Genomic DNA, 17,761 nt, shown 5'->3' with positions numbered 1-17,761 from the left:
ATTCAAAGGATTACTGCATGAAGGGAATGTCATTGTTAAATCTATAGACAGTCCCTTTAGTACCTACTGCACGTCATAAATTAGAAGCGATCCATAGTAAGGAGGCCTGGTGAAGGGTAAAAGAATGAGGCACCGATCTCTGTTTACCTTGCTTTCTGGAGCACACATGCTTGAATGATTTTTTTCTCGAGGCCTCATTTCCACCCCCCCACACCCCCCCACCTCCGCCGCCTCCCCAGTCAGAAAGCGCCGCCTTTGTCTGCTGGGGCTTGGCTTCCCTCAGCTACCTTAGCAATGCTGTTTCAGCAACTCTCTGCGCAGGCAGCATCAGGTGTCACGGCTACTGGGGTGACTGGGTTAATGGCTGAGCTGTTTTCCCTGGAGGAGCAGGGACAGACAGGCCGGTCTTTGTCCCTGCCAGGAGAGGGTAGAATTTAAAACTTCGCTGCAGACAATGTGCCTGGGAGCCGTGGGGGGTTTGGGTCATTCTTTAGCTGCTTGTTCTCGGCTTTGCCCCCAGATCTGTTGGCGTGAACAAGGGCCTTGGGCTGGCTGCATATGACGACTACGATGGCCAGGGGCTGGTTTGAGGGAAGGGAAACGCGTTTCTCTTTCCCTGTCTTCATTCTGAAGCCACCGTTCATTTGTAACCTGCAGATCAATACCTGGGAATGGACCTAGCTCTGCAGGAATTTCACGCGGTCTCCATAGTCCTGTTTTGAACATGCATGTGAGGAGCAGAAGAGCATGGGTGGGAAGGGGTTTTCATCCTTCTTATCTCTCCTCCCTTCCCCATCCCAGGACTCCTGTGACTGTATTTTCAGATTCAGAGATGCCTGGGTATGCACACGCATGTCACCCTCTTAGCCATCTGGTTAAGGAGGACTGCTAAGACCACAGCTAATATTCCCTAAGCCTCAAACTCCTTAGTTTATCCTCAAAAATTCCGAGGCTCTTCCTACTGTCTTCATTTCAAACACATGTCAGTTGAACATCAACAGAGTTGGGTTATTGATGGGCATGACTGTGTGCCTCTGCTTCTTCCCCCAAAGATTCACTTCCTGAAGGCCTGACCCCTGGTCTCTCAGAATGTGACTCAGTTAGAGAAAGGGTCTTTAAAGAGGTAACCACAATGGAATGAGGACACTACGGTGGGCTTTAATCCACTATGACCCTCATGTATGTTGTGTATGTGGGGGCGAGGGTCACACCTGGTGGTGCTCAGGATTCACTCTGGCTCTGTGCTCAGGGATGACTCTTGAAAGTGCTCACAGAATCGTATGTGATGCTGGGAATAGTGCCAGGTCTCCTGCCTGCCAGGTAAGAACTTTAACCTCTTGCCCCAAAACTGGTAAGAAGAGATTAGGACACAGACATGGCAAGAAGGAGCTGGCGAGGAAACGGGGGGAAGGTAGTGTGAACGAGAAAGACTCCAGAGGAATCCATCCTGCTCATGTACTCTCATCTCAGATACTTGTAGCTTTACGTGAGAAAGCACATTTTCGTGCTTTATGTCACTGGTCTGTGGTATTTGTCATGGCAGCCTATGCAAATGAATGTCACATGACCCAGGCTATACACTGGGGAATTCTGACCATAGAAGGCAGGTGTTCAACAAATATCCTATCATCTTTCTATAAGTGATATATTAAGCCTGGGTCAATATTCAAAAGAAATATGCTCATAAATAGAGGCTATGCCTTTATTTTTTTCTCTCTCCATCCCTCCCCTTTCTTCTTTCTTTCTCTTTCTTTCTTATTCTCTCTTTTTCCTTCCTCCCTTCCTTCTTTCCTTCCTTCCTTCCTTCCTCCCCTCCCTTCCTCCCTCCCTCCCCCTCTTTCTTTCTTTCTTTCTTTCTTTCTTTCTTTCTTTCTTTCTTTCTTTCTTTCTTTCTTTCTTTCTTTCTTTCTTTCTTTCTTTCTTTCTTTCTTTCTTTCTTTCTTTCTTTCTTTCTTTCTTTCTTTCTTTCTTTCTTTCTTTCTAAGTCTTATCCTCCCCTGATCCCTCCCTCCCTCTTTCTTTCTCTCCCTATTTCTCTTACTCTCTCTCTCTTTTTCTTCTCCTCACCAGTAGTGCTCAGGGCTTACTTCTGGCTCTGTGCTCAGCTATCATTCCTAGTGCGTTTTGGGCAGGGAGGGAGGGAAGGGGGGATCTATATGAGTTGTATGTGGTTGCAGGGATTGAACTGCAAGCTATAAAAAGCAAGGTCCTTATCCCTGTACTATCTCTCACTAAGATCTAGTATAGTATCTGTTTTTATCTCTCTTCTTATTCATAACATCTTTACCATGTTTTCAAAGACAGTTACCTCCAGACCTGACTTTCTGCGAGCTTGGTGTCCAGCTGTGTCTGATGAGCTGTGAAAATTTCAAAACAAAACTCACTCTATTTTTCTTTAATTAAAGGAAAAGAAAAACAACTATGCAAAACATCTTTTGGTTTTTAGGGGCAGAAGGCGGGTTTCAGGAAATCAAATAAACAATAAGGTTTGGAAATTCCCCAAAGACTGGGGCTTTCTGACCCCAGAACAAGGTCGGGCAGCCTCACCCAGAAGTTAGAAGATTTTATTTTTCCCCAAGGATTGAAATTCTGAAGGAGGAGATGGGTTGGGGCAGGGAAGTCTGTTTCCCAGCTGAGATCCTGGGCACTGCTGACTTGGCCACGGCCCAGGACTCTGCCACTACTCGTCGATCCTGATCTACTGGTCCGGGATGCCTGTCCCAGAGGATCTTACACAACTTTGTATTTTGAATTTTCCAAAAGACTAAATGTAATGGCAATTGGAGACTTGCTTTCACTGTGTTCTCTGGCCCATGATGATGGAGTTTCACATTAATAAATTATTGCAGTGATCCCAAACACAGGGATAAACCCGGAATGCTTCCTGTGGAGGAGAAACCTGGATGGATCTTGATTTTTATTTATTTGTTTTGGGGCCGCACCCAGCTGTGCTCAGGACTTACTCCTGGCTTTGCAATCAGGGATTGCCTTTGGCGGTACTCAGAGGGCCCTACTCAGTGCTGCGACCAAAATGGGTTAAGTTCTGTGCAACAAAGGCTTCTTAACCCCTGAACTCTCATCTCTCTGGCTCCTTTTAAAAACACTATAATAAATTTTTATTCCATTACTTTCCCTTTATTAATCAGAAGTCTGGTTTCCTAGTTTTAGTTCACAATTTTTCTGAATTTTCCCTAGATTAGCACAAGCTACTTTTTTATTTTTTTAATTCTAAAAACTATTTGGAGCAAAGAAAACACCCAAACAATTAAATGACATTTTTGTTGTTGTTCTTGCAATCATGCAGATTTCAACAGGGAGAAAATCAAGGACTCCATAGGTAAAAAAATGTGCTGTAGGTGGTAAGTTTCATTGAGACATGACCTTGGATGTGATCGATAGTCTGCTTTCCTCAGACTCAACAGACTACCGTATTTGTTGTTGTTGTGTGTGTGTGTGTATTTTTATCCAGCAAAGGCACTTACCTAATGATATTAAAATTTTAATTGATTATGCTGGATGTTCTGAAAATTGAAGCAGCTGAAGTCTGCTCACTCAAGCCAGTTAGTCGCCCTCCAGCCGCCATTGGTGATGCCACAGTGATGAATAAATGCTGCCACCTACAGGACAGAATAGGAATGTGCGCAGACGAGCTTGTCACCTTACCATCTTTTCTTAACTCAGATTTCTACTTTTATTTTGCATGCTTCTCCATATGACTCAAAAAGAACAAAATATACATTTTTTAAAAATTCTAGACTTATTTTATAACAGTGACAGAAGGCTTAATATCCTGTAGAAGACATGATTCTTTTATAATGAGTTTTCAGGTTTTCTAAAACACATTTATAGTGAATAGGACACAAATATCGAAAGAGAGGAGCTTTGTAAGAATGATTGGTTAACACAGGATCTAAACTGGCAATTCCAGCACCTTGCACTTCTCTATATATTTCCTCCCTCATAGTGTCATGTGATTCCACACTTCTCATGATGAAAAGTCACTTGATAGAGAAATCATAGGGTTATGCTTCTCAGCTTCTACGTGGGTTTAGAAAATAGACAATGACAGGTCACTCAAGTGAGTTCTCTTAGGAAGAATTGTTGTGGGGGGATACAGAGGATCAAACACGGTTCCCCAAGCATGCAAGTCTAGTGTTTTCCCACTGAGCCACATGTCTGATCTCGGGTTGTATGTTTTGGAAAAGATTCCTTCTCTCATCTGACATCCTTCCCATGACTCTGAAGCTCTCAAGAGCTTTTTCTTCTGGTGCCAGGCTTCACAGATTAGATTCTGACACCTTCAACTTCTCGGTCATGTGACTAGCTGAGACTTTCCTGGATGCAATGTTAGTTCTGGGTTCTTTCCATTAGCACTGAGTTGTTGTTCTTGAGTCTGCAAAGACCCATGTGGAGGTGAGGAGAAAGGCACCTCCTCTGAAAACCCTTCATTTTATTCACTAGAATTCAAAACACCAACTTGACTAGCAAGAAAGAACATTTCACACAATTGAAGTGTTTTGAGGACACTATTGAAAATACACTGTGTCTATGTGGAGGAAGAGCAGTGAGTATGTTCGATTTGATGATCTCTCATGATATTAAGTTTGTGCTTTACGTCTTTAGAAGTGAGCCAGGACAACACAGGTGATCACTGCACTTGGAAAGCTTCTGGTAGACATTGCCGGTGCATCTGCAAAGGGTGATGTGAGTTTTCTGGAGGAAAGGGGTACTCTGTTTTGGAATTGGTGCTCTCTAATGTGAAGCGATGAAAGAGGCTATATTTGTTGGGATCTGAGTCTCTCCTCTAGGTCACCATTTAAGCTTGTAAAGTCTCTTCCATTCTATTACACTGCAGGTTATTCTTTCCTGTCTTCCTCACTGAAGCCTGTGCTAGGTGGAGGTCAGCATTGCTTCTCATCTATGTTGGGTGGTCAGATTTGGTATTCTGCATTTCACTCTGGACACTATTTGTATTTTAAGACTTTAAAATAACTTGAAAAGGGCTTTGTCTTCTAATAAAAGAAAATAATTCATGATCACATAGGAGAATGGTTTGGGGTAATGGTTCTTGTTGATGCACCTAAAAATTCTTCAAAAAGGCTTCTCTCGAAAGAGCTCACAGTGTAGTAGGTGAGAATCACCCTTATGGTTTACTCAGCTCTGGCTGGGGACAATTACCATAATCTCAGGGCAGTAATGGAACTGTGTCTTTACACACAGTGATTAGAATGGCTCTACTCATTAAAGATGCAATCATGTGATCAGGTTGAAATGCTCATTTAGGGAAAATGATACATATTTGAATACTGGTCTCTGCTATGTCTGAGTTCTGGTTATTGTGGTATGGAGGGGTTAACCCAGACCAACGTTTCTCCTAGAGCTTCTAATTATGCATAATCACCATCACACTTTGTTCTTTGGTATCTTTCATCCAAAGCTCAAAGTGCTCTTCAAGCATTATTAACTCATTAATCCTTGCAACACTCCTGAGAGACAGATTGGAGGCAAGGTGATTAGCCCATTTTCCAGACAGGGCCATGGAGGCACAGAGGATGGCAGCCACTTACCCAAGGTGGTATGAGTCAGAGCTGGGCTGAGAACAGAGTCTACTCATGTTCCGCCCCCAGTCTGCCTCTGCATCTGAACTTTTCGTCCTCCCAGGAATGAAAGCCAGGAACTGTTGGATCTTGGGAAGCATCTCTACCTGGTCTTTTGTCTATCAGCATGGAGCAACAGACAGCCTATTGCCAAAATCAAACGAGAAACACCCCTTCCCCTCCGAAACAGAAAACCTCTTCTCCTTAAGGAAAAAGAGGCACAGCTCTTTACCAGCAAAATAAAATTGTGTATTCACTTAGATAGAACCCCAAAGCAGTCCAAATCTTGAAATACCTACCCTAACGTGTTTCTTACAGCAAATCAGGAAATTCCATTTGGTCAAGCAGAAATGAAACTTGAACTTCGCAAGGGTTAGAATTCAGTTTGAAACCGAGAAGTACTCACATCTGTCTTTTAAGTTTGACAAACAACCTTTTCTCCTTGGCTTCACTTGAATGCAGGCTGGTTTCACATGGACTTCATTGTCACGTTAGTGGGCCGAAAGGAGGGGGGCACTGTGTGATCTGGGTGGGGGTCAAAGGGGAGAGTTAATGTCCATGGAGCCACGGAAAGCCTGGGATCTGGGGTCAAAGGGCTTCAGCAACCAGCTTGAAAGGCACAGTACTGAATTCAATGGAAGTCATGAGCCTTTTGGGGCCATTGTCTTTACTTATTATTCATTTATTTATTCAACAAATATTTATTGAGTATTATGTGTCAGTCATCGGCTGGGTGCATCCAATCTAAGACGATTAAGACATAATATGCATCCTTCAGGAGTTTGTAATAAGGCACCAAAGGTAAGAAAATAATTGTTATATAGAATACAAAGTTTAAAGAAATTTATGGAGCCTGACCAGAAAAACTTACTTGAATCTCTCATAGAAATCTTCTAAGAGGTATCAAATAGGCTGAAGAAGTAGGAGGTTAGCTTGGAATTTGTTGATGCTAAACTTTCAAGGTTTGTCCATTTCCCAATGTTTGTTATTGGGGTCACTGACATTAATATCAGCTCATTACTAAATTCCTAATAAGTGTAAGCTACTATTTTGGGCTATAGGAGATGCAAAGATACACTAAAGTGATTCAGATATTCAGGCAAATAATGCGATGTTAGGATATCCTTGAAAGGACAAAATAACAATCTAATGTGATGTATAGTTAGTGTCATGGGGAACTCGGGCAATAAATGCAATGGAAATTCAGAGAAAGGAGATAATGCTTTAATAATGTTAGAGGGGCTGGAGAAATAGTGCAGGGATCAAGGCACGTGTCTTCCATGACTGACCCCAGGTTGACCACATATGGTCCACTGAGCACCACCAGGAGTGACCCCTGAGCACAGTGTTAAAAGGAATCTCTGAGCACTGCTGGGCCTGGTCCCCAAATTAAACAAAACAAAATGAATGCTAAGAAGGCTTAGAGCCCCGGGATGCAGCTCAGTGCTAGAGTGCCTGCCTTGCATGTGTCAGACTGCAATGTGTCATTCCCATCACTATTCCACACTGCCAAGTGTGATCCTAGGCTCTGCCATGGCAATCCCTGACACCACAGCAATGTGTGATTCCTAATGGACACTGTAACCCAGTGTGAGATGTGAGAACCACCCTCCAACCCCCAACTCCCACCATTGTAGCAACAACAACAGCAACTCTGTTTAGGGCCAGTTATTTTTTTTAAAATATTATTTTAGGGAAAGATAATATGGCAAGTAAAGTGCTCGCCTTGCACAAGGTTGACCTGGATTTGATCCTAGCACCACATATGTTCTCCTGAGCCCTGCCAAGAGTGATCCCTGAGTCCAGAGAATGGAGAAAGCCCCGAACACTGCCAGTGCGGGCCAGAAAATAAAAAGGTAAATAAAATAAAAACAGTATTTCAGATGAATTGGACATTAACTATTCATGAGCCTCCAGTGATGATCAGGGCCCGGGCAAACACCTTCAGTCACAGGGTGTTGGTCCTGCTGGATCCCACTGCTTGTATGAAGAGGACTGAAAAGGAAACCATTTTATGCCTGCTCAAAGGGTCTTTTCTGAAATGTTTCCTTACAAAAACAGAATTCAACTGCAAGGATGGATGAACTTCTGGATATTTTCATGAGGCAAGACAACCTGCCTAAGATGGCATTAGACACTTAATGATAGTGATCGTGATTCTGCATTGTGAGGCACTGAACTTCACACTGTCAGTCATCACTTAGGAAATCTTCAAAACAGCGAAAATGATTTGGCCTAAATTAATGAGTAATGCCAGGCCTAAATTATACTGGAACTTTTTGGAAAATTATCCTAAAACTTCTTGATACTCTAGAGAAGTTGTCTTCTCTGTAGAAAGTTGTGAACATAAACAACTTGAACATTTAAGATTTTTTATCTATAATTTCTATGTAAAATATAGTTAAAGATCTACTTTTTGACTTGCAAGTCACTTATTTAAGTGTACAATCGATGGATTTTATTTTATTATCAGAATTGTGCATTATCCCAAATAAACCTCATTTTCTTCAGTCATCATTCTACAGTTCCCCCTCTCCCACCCCATTTATTCCTGTGTTCTCTAATCCTCAGGATTCACTAATTTACTGAATTTACTAATTTACTCTGTGGATTTGACTATTGTGGTTACTTACTTTAGATAATGATCCTTTTGACTAGGTTCTTTTATTTCACAGTGTTTTGAAGTTTCATCTATATAGTAGCATATATCCATAATTCCTTTCCTTATATTGTGAAAAAATACTTTGTTGGATGGATATGTTGCACTTCCTGTATATCTGTTGATGTACAGGTGGATTGTTTGTATTTTAAGCTATTATAAATAAATAAATGCTAATAACATTTCTGTCCACATTTTGTGTGCACATATGGTTTCCAAAGAGATGTGATTGCTGGATTATGTGGTAACAAAATCCTTTATTTAAATGTTTGAGAAACTATCAGGTTATTTTTCAAAGTGGATGTAGCACATGAACGCTACAATTTCTACATATTTTCACCAGGGTCTATTTTTTATTCTAGTGATCATAATGGGAATAAAGTGCTGTGGCTTTGATCTGCTCTTCTCTGTTGGCTAATGATGTTGAAGATCTTTTTCATGTGATATTTATCAATTGCACATCTTTTGATTTTCCAAAATGTCTATATAAATTTTTTTACATCTTTTAGAAATTGTTCTGAATGAGACAAAACAAGGGAATAAGCAATATCTAATGATGACAAGCTCTTGGATGACAAAACTCAGATTTCCAACCAGTGGGTGGATGGCAGGGAATGGAGAGGTGGGCAAGAGCTAGCATAAAGACAGTGGTGGTGGACCGGATGCTTTGGTGCTTGTGAGGTAAAGTAACTGTATATATCAGTATCATGAAAGTCAATAGTTTTGTAATCATATTACCTAAACTAAAACAAAAAATAAAGTAAAGGAAAATAAATTTACCCTAAAAGAGGCTATCCTTTTATTATAAGTTTGCAACACTCTTTCACTGTATAACATCACAGATTTTATGCCAATTCTTTTTTGCAAGGAAAGTGTGGTGTAGCCATTATGTGAAGTATTATTAAAATTTGTGCAGGTATTACTATAAAAAATAGACTGTAATAATTATGCTGTGGTGACAATTATCACAGTCACAGTCACAGTCATCCCGTTGCTCATCGATTTGCTCGAGTGGGCACCAGTAACGTTTCATTGTGAGACTTATTGCTACTGTTTTTGGCATATAGAATACATCACGGGTAGCTTGCCAGGCTCTGCCGAGTGAAAATTATATGGTGACATATTGTAATTATTTACATAAGTTATGCTTTTTGTTTGTTTTTGGGCTACATCTGGCAGTGCTCAGGGATTACTCCTGGCTTTGCACTCAGGCATAAATAAATGCTCGTAGACTCAGAGGACCATACGGGGTACCAGGGATTGAACCTGGGTTTACAATATACAATATCCCTAACCACTATACTATCGCCCAGTCCCTACATCCATTGTATTTACAAATTTATTATCAAATTTATTATTACCAAGAATTACATATCATTCTGTACATCAAACTTTAAATTATCAACCTCATCAATTTCTGCAAGGAATTCAGCTTAGATTTTGATAATGATTACACTCAATTTGTGAATCAATTTAGACACAATCACTCCTTTAGCAATAGTCTTAAATCTTCCAGTCTATGAACATGTCTTTATATCCACTTATTGGCTCTTGTTTAACGTCTGACAACCAGTTTTGTGGTTTTATGTGTTATAGTTTTATGGTACAACTTCATACTTATTTTGTTCAATCTATTTCATTTTTGTTGTGATACTCATAAATGGAATTGATTTCTTATTTTTGTTGGTATATTTCATTGCTATAGCATAGAAATATAATTATTTGTACATTTTTTTCGACTCTTCTAAACCTGCTGGATTTGCTCATTCTAATAGATTTTTGTAACTTTCTTTGGGTTTTCCATATACCATGTCATAGCACCTGCTCATAGAACATTACTTCCTCCTCTGATTTCGAATCTTTTATTCAATTTTCTTGCATAATTAATTTGGCCAAAATGATAACTTCTTATATCATGAATCATAGTGACAAGTTTCATGCCCCGCACAAACTCTTTTCTTCAAAATGCCATCATTGGGGGGCTGGAGCAATAGCACAGCAGGTAGGGCGTTTGCCTGGCACGCAGCCGACTCAGGTTCAATTCCCAGCATCTCATATGGTCCCCTGAGCACCGCCAGGAGTGATTTCTGAGCACAGAGCCAGGAGCAACTCCTGTGCATCGCTGGGTATGACCCAAAAAGATAAAAAAACAACAAAAATGCCATCATTGGGCTGCACCAGTGACCTACTGTCAGGTTTAAAGTGGTGTAAAGTGGGGGAGAGGGAGATCAGAGGAGGAGGAGGAGATGTTAAAGGCCAAGAAAAAAATAGACTTGGTTCTGGGACGGAAGGCTGCTTTTCTGAGCTCTGTGGAGGCAGTAACATCAGCAATAAAAATAGTTGTTTGCCACAGCACTGTCTGCCCATCATGCAAAGGCGGGTGATCATGCTCTAGTTTAATGAAGACTTCCATTTCCTTTCATTTCCTTTATGGGAAATAGAGGCATCATATCCTCACCTAGGATGGACAGCGTCAAGCTGGGTAATGATGGATAATGAGGTTCCATGTGGAAAGCAATGATGCTGTTTCTGCCATTGACTTAGGGCAACACATGGTAACTGAAACACTAACTTGTGTTGCGGCTCCCCCTTGACCACTGGCCACCATCCAGGGATTGGTGAGAGGTGGCAGTGAAACACATTTCTATCTAAATGGCCCCACTCCAAACGCTTCCCTTTGCCTAGGACCAAAGGATTATGGATTGTAGTTCATCTGTTTACTGGTAATGCTGGTCTCCAGTTAGATAAACAGATACACCTCAAAAAAACACTAGCATCTGAAAAAAAAGTGTGAACTTTTATACACCCCGCCTTCCACCCCTCCACCCAGAGGCTTGGAAATTGTAAGTAAATATCCTTGGGGTATGTGACTTTTTAAAGAAAATTAATCAGAAAATGTGCATGTCAAAATGCAGGCAGCACCAGGCTGTGAACGGTGCCACTTCTGGAATAACAAAAGGCAAACGGGACCCTTAAGGAAATGGGCTGGCTTAGAATTATGAATCACTGAGCCCATTTCTTATAGTGATTAATGATGAATCACTGTTTTAACTTTGGATGAAATAATAGGCTGCATCTGAGGAACTCCATTAATCATCATAAGAATTAGGCTTGTGCCAATTCATTACCGCAGGGTCGACATGTGCTGAACAGTTGAGTCGAATTTCAGGAAGGGGTGAACTTTAGGCAAGGACTGGCTTAAAAGAATGCAAACATTAGGGGTCTATTCTCTCCTGGAAGGGTGGGGATTTATGAGCAGAGAATAGATTCTATTATATCACCCCTCCTCTGACTCTTCCTCAAGAAGCTCAACAAAACTTCCACTACAAAGTCTCTTGGCTTTTTGCTATTGGGGTCATGATACAATAGATAATCATCATATATCATAAAACCTGATACTTTTATCTGCTTTTCACTTTGCCTGTTTCGTATAGTCATTAAGTGATTAACAGCCTTCTGGTACCTGGATTTCAGCAGGCATGAAAATTTGCAGATTCAGTTTACCACGGAGGAACAGATTCACCCCTGAAAAATAGCTGCTTTTCTAAAATCTTAAAATGTGAGCTATGGGCATCAGAAGGAAGAAACTCGGTCATACAAATAAAATATTAGCCTGACTTTATCATTTTGCCAACTTCAAAGCTTTTAGGCAGTTAGAGTCTAACAGTCAGTTTAGTATATTTAAACTGATGTATTTCAAAGATAGAAAAATCTATCTTTCTTGCCTTGGCCAGCGGGGAGGGGAAAGCCATGAAATGTTCATGTAGTTATTAACTCCAACAGATGTGGTTTTGATAGATTAAGAGAATAATTCAGGCAATTTACAAGAGAGATATGTTGTGGTTTCTTAATGCTATTGGCGATATCAATCTCTAATAATCATAAAGCATGTTTAAGTCATTATTTGGTAATTTAGATAATCCAATATCATGTAGATTTGTTTTACAAATCAAAGGTATCCCATTTTTTAAATCAAAAGCATTCTATTTTTAAAAAAAATTAAATAAAGGTATTTAAGAGATACGAATTTTCTTTAAGAATCCCCCATATACATTTCCTGGAATCTTATATGAATAAAAAAAATAAAAATAACTTGAAAACTAAACTTGAATCACATATATAGAAAGAGCTATTGCTTATAAATTATATACATATGCTTTTGCATAAAATTCTGTTATTGACATATTTTCATTTCAATACATTGAGGAACTACCAGGGAAAAATAAAGTCTCAATTGATTATTTCTGACCTTCTTCATTCAAAGCATTTTTATATTGATCAAACAGAATTTCTTAGAAGGGATAACTCATCTCATCTCTGCCTTACCTAGAACTCCAGGAGAATATGAATGGTCCCAACGCTCCAGAGCTTGGCTAGCAGAGGGCAAGGGGAGTGGGATGGCCCAAGGTAGGTGCCCGTGGCCAAGGTCACTGGAGTCCATCTACACATAGAACACCATCTGCTCTCCCACTACAGCTCTGCAAACCCATATAGAGAGTCACTGTCACTGTCACTGTCATCCCGTTGCTCATCGATTTGTTCGAGTGGGCACCAGTAACGTCTCTCATTGTGAGACTTATTGTTACTGTTTTTGGCATATCCAATACGCCACAGGGAGCTTGCCAGGCTCTACCATGCGGGTGCGATACTCTCGGTAGCTTGCCGGGCTCTCAGAGAGGGGCAAAAAATAACTAATTTCAAGGCATGCATTACTATATATTTTTTTGTTTTCATATTGAAGATTCCTGAATATATCATTTTTTTAACCTTAAAAAGACTTTTCAGAGATATACATGACAACCTTTCACGATCTGTGTTGCAAATCATAATGCTCCAAAGGGGGAGGGGAGAGCGAGAGAGAGAGAGAGAGAGAGAGAGAGAGAGAGAGAGAGAGAGAGAGAGAGAGAGAGAGAGAGAGAGAGAGAGAGAGAGAGAAGTGCCTACCATAGAGGCAGACAATGGGGGCCTGGGAACTGTGGGGGAAACTGGGGACATTGGTGGTGGGAAATGTACATATGTGAAAGGACGGGTGTTCAAGGACAGTAGAGACAAGGCCCAGGGAGATTGTTGCACAATTGGAAGCCTGCTGGGGAGAAGGCAGCTGGGATAGAGAGGGGATCACTAAGTCAATGATGGTTGGAGGGATCGCTCAGGTTGGGAGATGTGTGCTGAAAGTAGATAAAGGACCAAACATGATGGCTTCTCAGTATTTGTGATGCAAACCATAATGCCCATAAGCAGAGAGAGAGTAAGAGAGCAATTGTCTACCATAGAAGCAGGGGGAGGAGTTAGAAGAGGGGGGAGGGATACTGGGGATATTGGTGATGGGAAATGTACACTGGTGGAGGATGGACATTCAATCATTGTATGACTGAAACTCAAACATGTAAGTTTTATAACTGTAGCTCACTCAGTCATCCAATAAAAATAAATAAATAAATAAATAAATTTTAAAATAAAAAAAAAAGAAAGAATGGGTGTTGGAACATTATATAACTATCTTGCATATGGACAACCAGGATTCAATTCCTGGTACCCCATATGGTCCTCCAAGCCCACCAGGAGTACTCCCTGGGATCAGAGAGTAAGAGTAAGCCCTAAGCACAGCTGGGTTTGACCCACAAACAAACAAAAAAAGACTTTTCAAGGGCCAGAGATATAGTGCAATGGGTAGGACACTTACCTAGCATGCTGCTGACCTGCTTTGATCCCTGGCACCCCATTTTGTCCCTGAGCTTCCCAGGAGTGATCCCTGAGTTTAGAGCCAGGAGTAAACCTTGGGTCTGATCCAAGAACAAAACAACAGCTAAAAACTTCTTCATACTCCAAAAATGGAGGAATAGACAAAATTATTTTCAAACTTGTGAGTCACAGAACCCATCACAGTCTAGCTTGACTCATAGGACTGGGGAACCCCAATATTTCCCACACAGCTCTATCCGCCCTGTGTTGATAGTCACGGCTTGCTCCCGGGAGGCCGGCGGTGCTTCCTCTAGCAGAGCTTGGCTTTCGTTGTCCTCTCCAGTGCCCTTTCAGGCAGTGCTGACCTCCATTCCTTTGCCTTACAACAGTTTTTATTTTATGCCATCAGAATACATCTGTGTGATTCCTAAGACTGTGAGCAGATTCAGCTACATCTTCTCCTTTGAATTCCTTGTCATCCAGTTCCCAGCAAAGTACGGATCATTTCTAGACTCTTGGTTTTGATGTGGTTAACTGGATTTCATTTTGCCTTTTTCTTTTTCTTTTTTTTTTTTTTTTGCTTTTTGGGTCACACCCAGCGATGCACAGGGGTCACTCCTGGCTCTGCACTCAGGAATTACCCCTGGCGGTACTCAGGGGACCATATGGGATGCTGGGAATTGAACCCGGGTCGGCCGCGTGCAAGGCAAGCGCCCTACCCGCTGTGCTATCACTCCAGCCCTCATTTTGCCTTTTTCTTTTCTTTTTTTTGGGTCACACCTGGTGATGCACAGGGGTTACTCCTGGCTCATGCACTCAGCAATTACTCCTGGTGGTGCTCAGGGGACCATATGGGATGCTGGGAATTGAAGCCGGTCGGTCCCATGCAAGGCAAATGCCCTACCCGCTGTGCTATCGCTCCAGCCCCTGGATTTCATTTTGAATATGAAATCAATGCCTAAATTCAAACACCATCAATGAAGGCCATAAAGGAACTTTCCCCAAAGTACACAAAGTCCCAAACACCAACATACGTCAACTATGGGTTGATGGTGGGTTGCTAGCTGCCAATTTGAATAGCCAAATCAAAGATTTTTACAAGGGATGCAGAGAGAGCACACAGGAGAGAAAGCTTGATATTTAAAAAGCTCTTAGAGTGATGGCTAATGTAGGCTATAGAAGCCTGAACAGAAAAACAATCCTGGGAACAGGCTGGGTGTCGAGGAGGGAACAATAGGGGTGGGAGGATTAGAGATTACGAAAATGAGTGCTGAGCCCAGGCCTGCATTCTCGCCATGGAAGCAGCTGGTTCCTTGGTGCAGGTGGTTCATGGTGTTGGGGTGTGGGAGCTTTGGGCAAGTTAACAAGCAACCCAGGTGCAGGTGACTTAGACCCATTGTGCAGACACTTGCCCACGTGGAGACCCATGATTTTGTCTGCCTGCACTCAGATGAGACAGTTATTAAAATCTTACTAGGTGAATTCCCAGGGAAGGGGAAATTTATAGATAAGAATCAGCCGGACTCTACCGCTAGAGGCTTACCATTATGCTGAGAAGAAAAGACCAGACCTCTTATCAGGATGTCTAAAGGCAAGCCCAGGGCAGAGACTTGGGGCTGGCTGGAATGAATGGGCAAGTGAATGAAAGAGGGAGCATTTAGCTCCCTGTGACAGTGTGCCTGACGGAGAACTTGGACAATGCTCATCCTTAAGTTTGCCAAAAAGGGTCTTGGGAAGATGTATAAAAGACTCCTGGTTCACAAGGGTATCTTCTCCTTTCATGCTTGCATTTGGTTGGCCCCGTGGACAACTCAGCTATAGAAAAAGATGAAGTCTTGTGTTTGCTAACATGGATGGAATTAGAGGGTGTCTTGCTAAGCGAAATAAGTCAGAAGAAGAATGACTATAGCGGTTTTATGGAAATCAAGCAAAGGAGAAACAGTGTTTTTCAACCTTTTAGCAGCTACAGACTGAAAAGGCGTTCTGCATTCTAGTTCATGGGCCGGCCATTATAACAAAGGCAGTAGACCAGTGATGCTCAACCTTTCTGCACCTGTGCACCATCAGTGACCTGAGCTTGCAGAGCCTGGAGCAGACAATGTCCAGTGAAATAAATCTTCAGGCTGAAGACAGAACTACATGGAGAAAGGGAAGGGTATTGACCCCTTAGTGGTGTAGGTAGTGGGAAACATAAACGTATTTACACTCTCATATAACAATTTCATCTCAGTAAATTAAAATATACATAAGGATTTTGGAGCCTTTGATTCACTGCATCTTTGCTATTCTGACAGGAAAAAAAAAGGATAAATTAAAACTAAGAGGACAATTTGAAGCCAGAAGTGTTGGTCTGCAAACTTAGTGAGACATGCCTACCTAAATTCCAGGCAGAATTCACATAGGAAACTTTCCTTTGCACCACTGAACAGAGTTCAGTGATTGTCATTGGCCAATAACAAGCACCGTAGAACTGGTAGAATATTTTTCTGGGAGGCACACTATGGCTTCCTCTATATTTCCCCGTACCTACTGCAGCACTGAAACCTTATTTTCTGAATTCAACTGAATTTGAATTGAAATGTTATTTGAGTTCTCTAGAAAATTTCTCCTTATTTGTTGCAGTTTTCAGAGTTCAAATGATTTGTCCTATCTTTGGATTAGATGAAATTATTGTTTGACATATTTATGTCTTTCTTCGATGGTTATCCCAAGCTAGAATTTCATTCATTCAGCAAATGCTCATTATGTACTTACTCTTTCAGACACTATTATAGTCTCCGAGGACTCAACAGGGAGCAAAACAAAGTATCTGCTCTCTGTGGTCTTATCTTCGGTCCAACAAAAACCTGCAATATTAGATGCGAAAGTGTACTTAATCACTAAATTTCTCTTTTTGAATTTAGCAGTTGGTACTTTCATGTGCAAGTTCATTTCATTATTGTTGGATACTTAGCTGGTTTGTAATGGTAGGACTCAAAACTCTAATGCCTCAATTTCAATCCATCCCAACCTCTCTGTCTGTCCTGCCTCTGTGTTCATGTCTGTGTGTGATCATTTGCACACCCATGTAAACACACACTCATGTGTGGATGTCTGGCAATATTTAGAAGAAAGGGGAAGAGGGACATATACATCATTATAATTACATGTGTGAGACCAAGAAAGATAGTTACGACTTCCAAGATATCTTTTAGGGTCCAACTGTGCTTCATACAATCGTAACGCATTGGTTGGTATTTTCTTCTGAATTTATTGTTCCAGTGACAACCATTTTAGGAGGAAATGTTCTTGTCTATCTGTTATTGTAAAGTCGGTTCTGAGTGTGAACCTCACCAGTTTAGAAGACATTTCCCCCCATTGGGAGGACATGAGCTAAGTCATGAATGAGCTGGAGTGTGTGTGACCAGCACTTCTTTTGAGTTTTCTCTTCTTTCTAATTCTAAGCCCTGTTGCCTTAAGCAAGAGAGCAGCCTTTTCTGCAAATGCAGAAAACACTATTTGTTGAAGAAGCTTTCTTATACACTTGGCTCCTTTGTCCTAGATTACTACTCACAGGTCTGAGAGTTTATCTCTAGTCTCTCAATTCTGTGTTATTGGTTTAAGAACCCAGTTGTATTTCATTATTACACTGCTTTGTACTATAATGTAATTTAAAGTAAGGGAATTATAAAGTTAGTATTATAATAATATAATTTAATGTCAGTATTATATCTTAATGTCAGGAAAACTGTTTTTCTCAGATCTATTTTTCTATTTGAGGAATTTTATGGTTCCATACAGAGTTTAGTAGGTTTTTTTAAGTCCTTAAAGAATGCCATCAGAA

This window comes from Sorex araneus, chromosome 2 (genome assembly GCF_027595985.1).
Source record: "Sorex araneus isolate mSorAra2 chromosome 2, mSorAra2.pri, whole genome shotgun sequence".
Taxonomy (NCBI): domain Eukaryota; kingdom Metazoa; phylum Chordata; class Mammalia; order Eulipotyphla; family Soricidae; genus Sorex; species Sorex araneus.
This window is presented reverse-complemented; position numbering follows the sequence as displayed.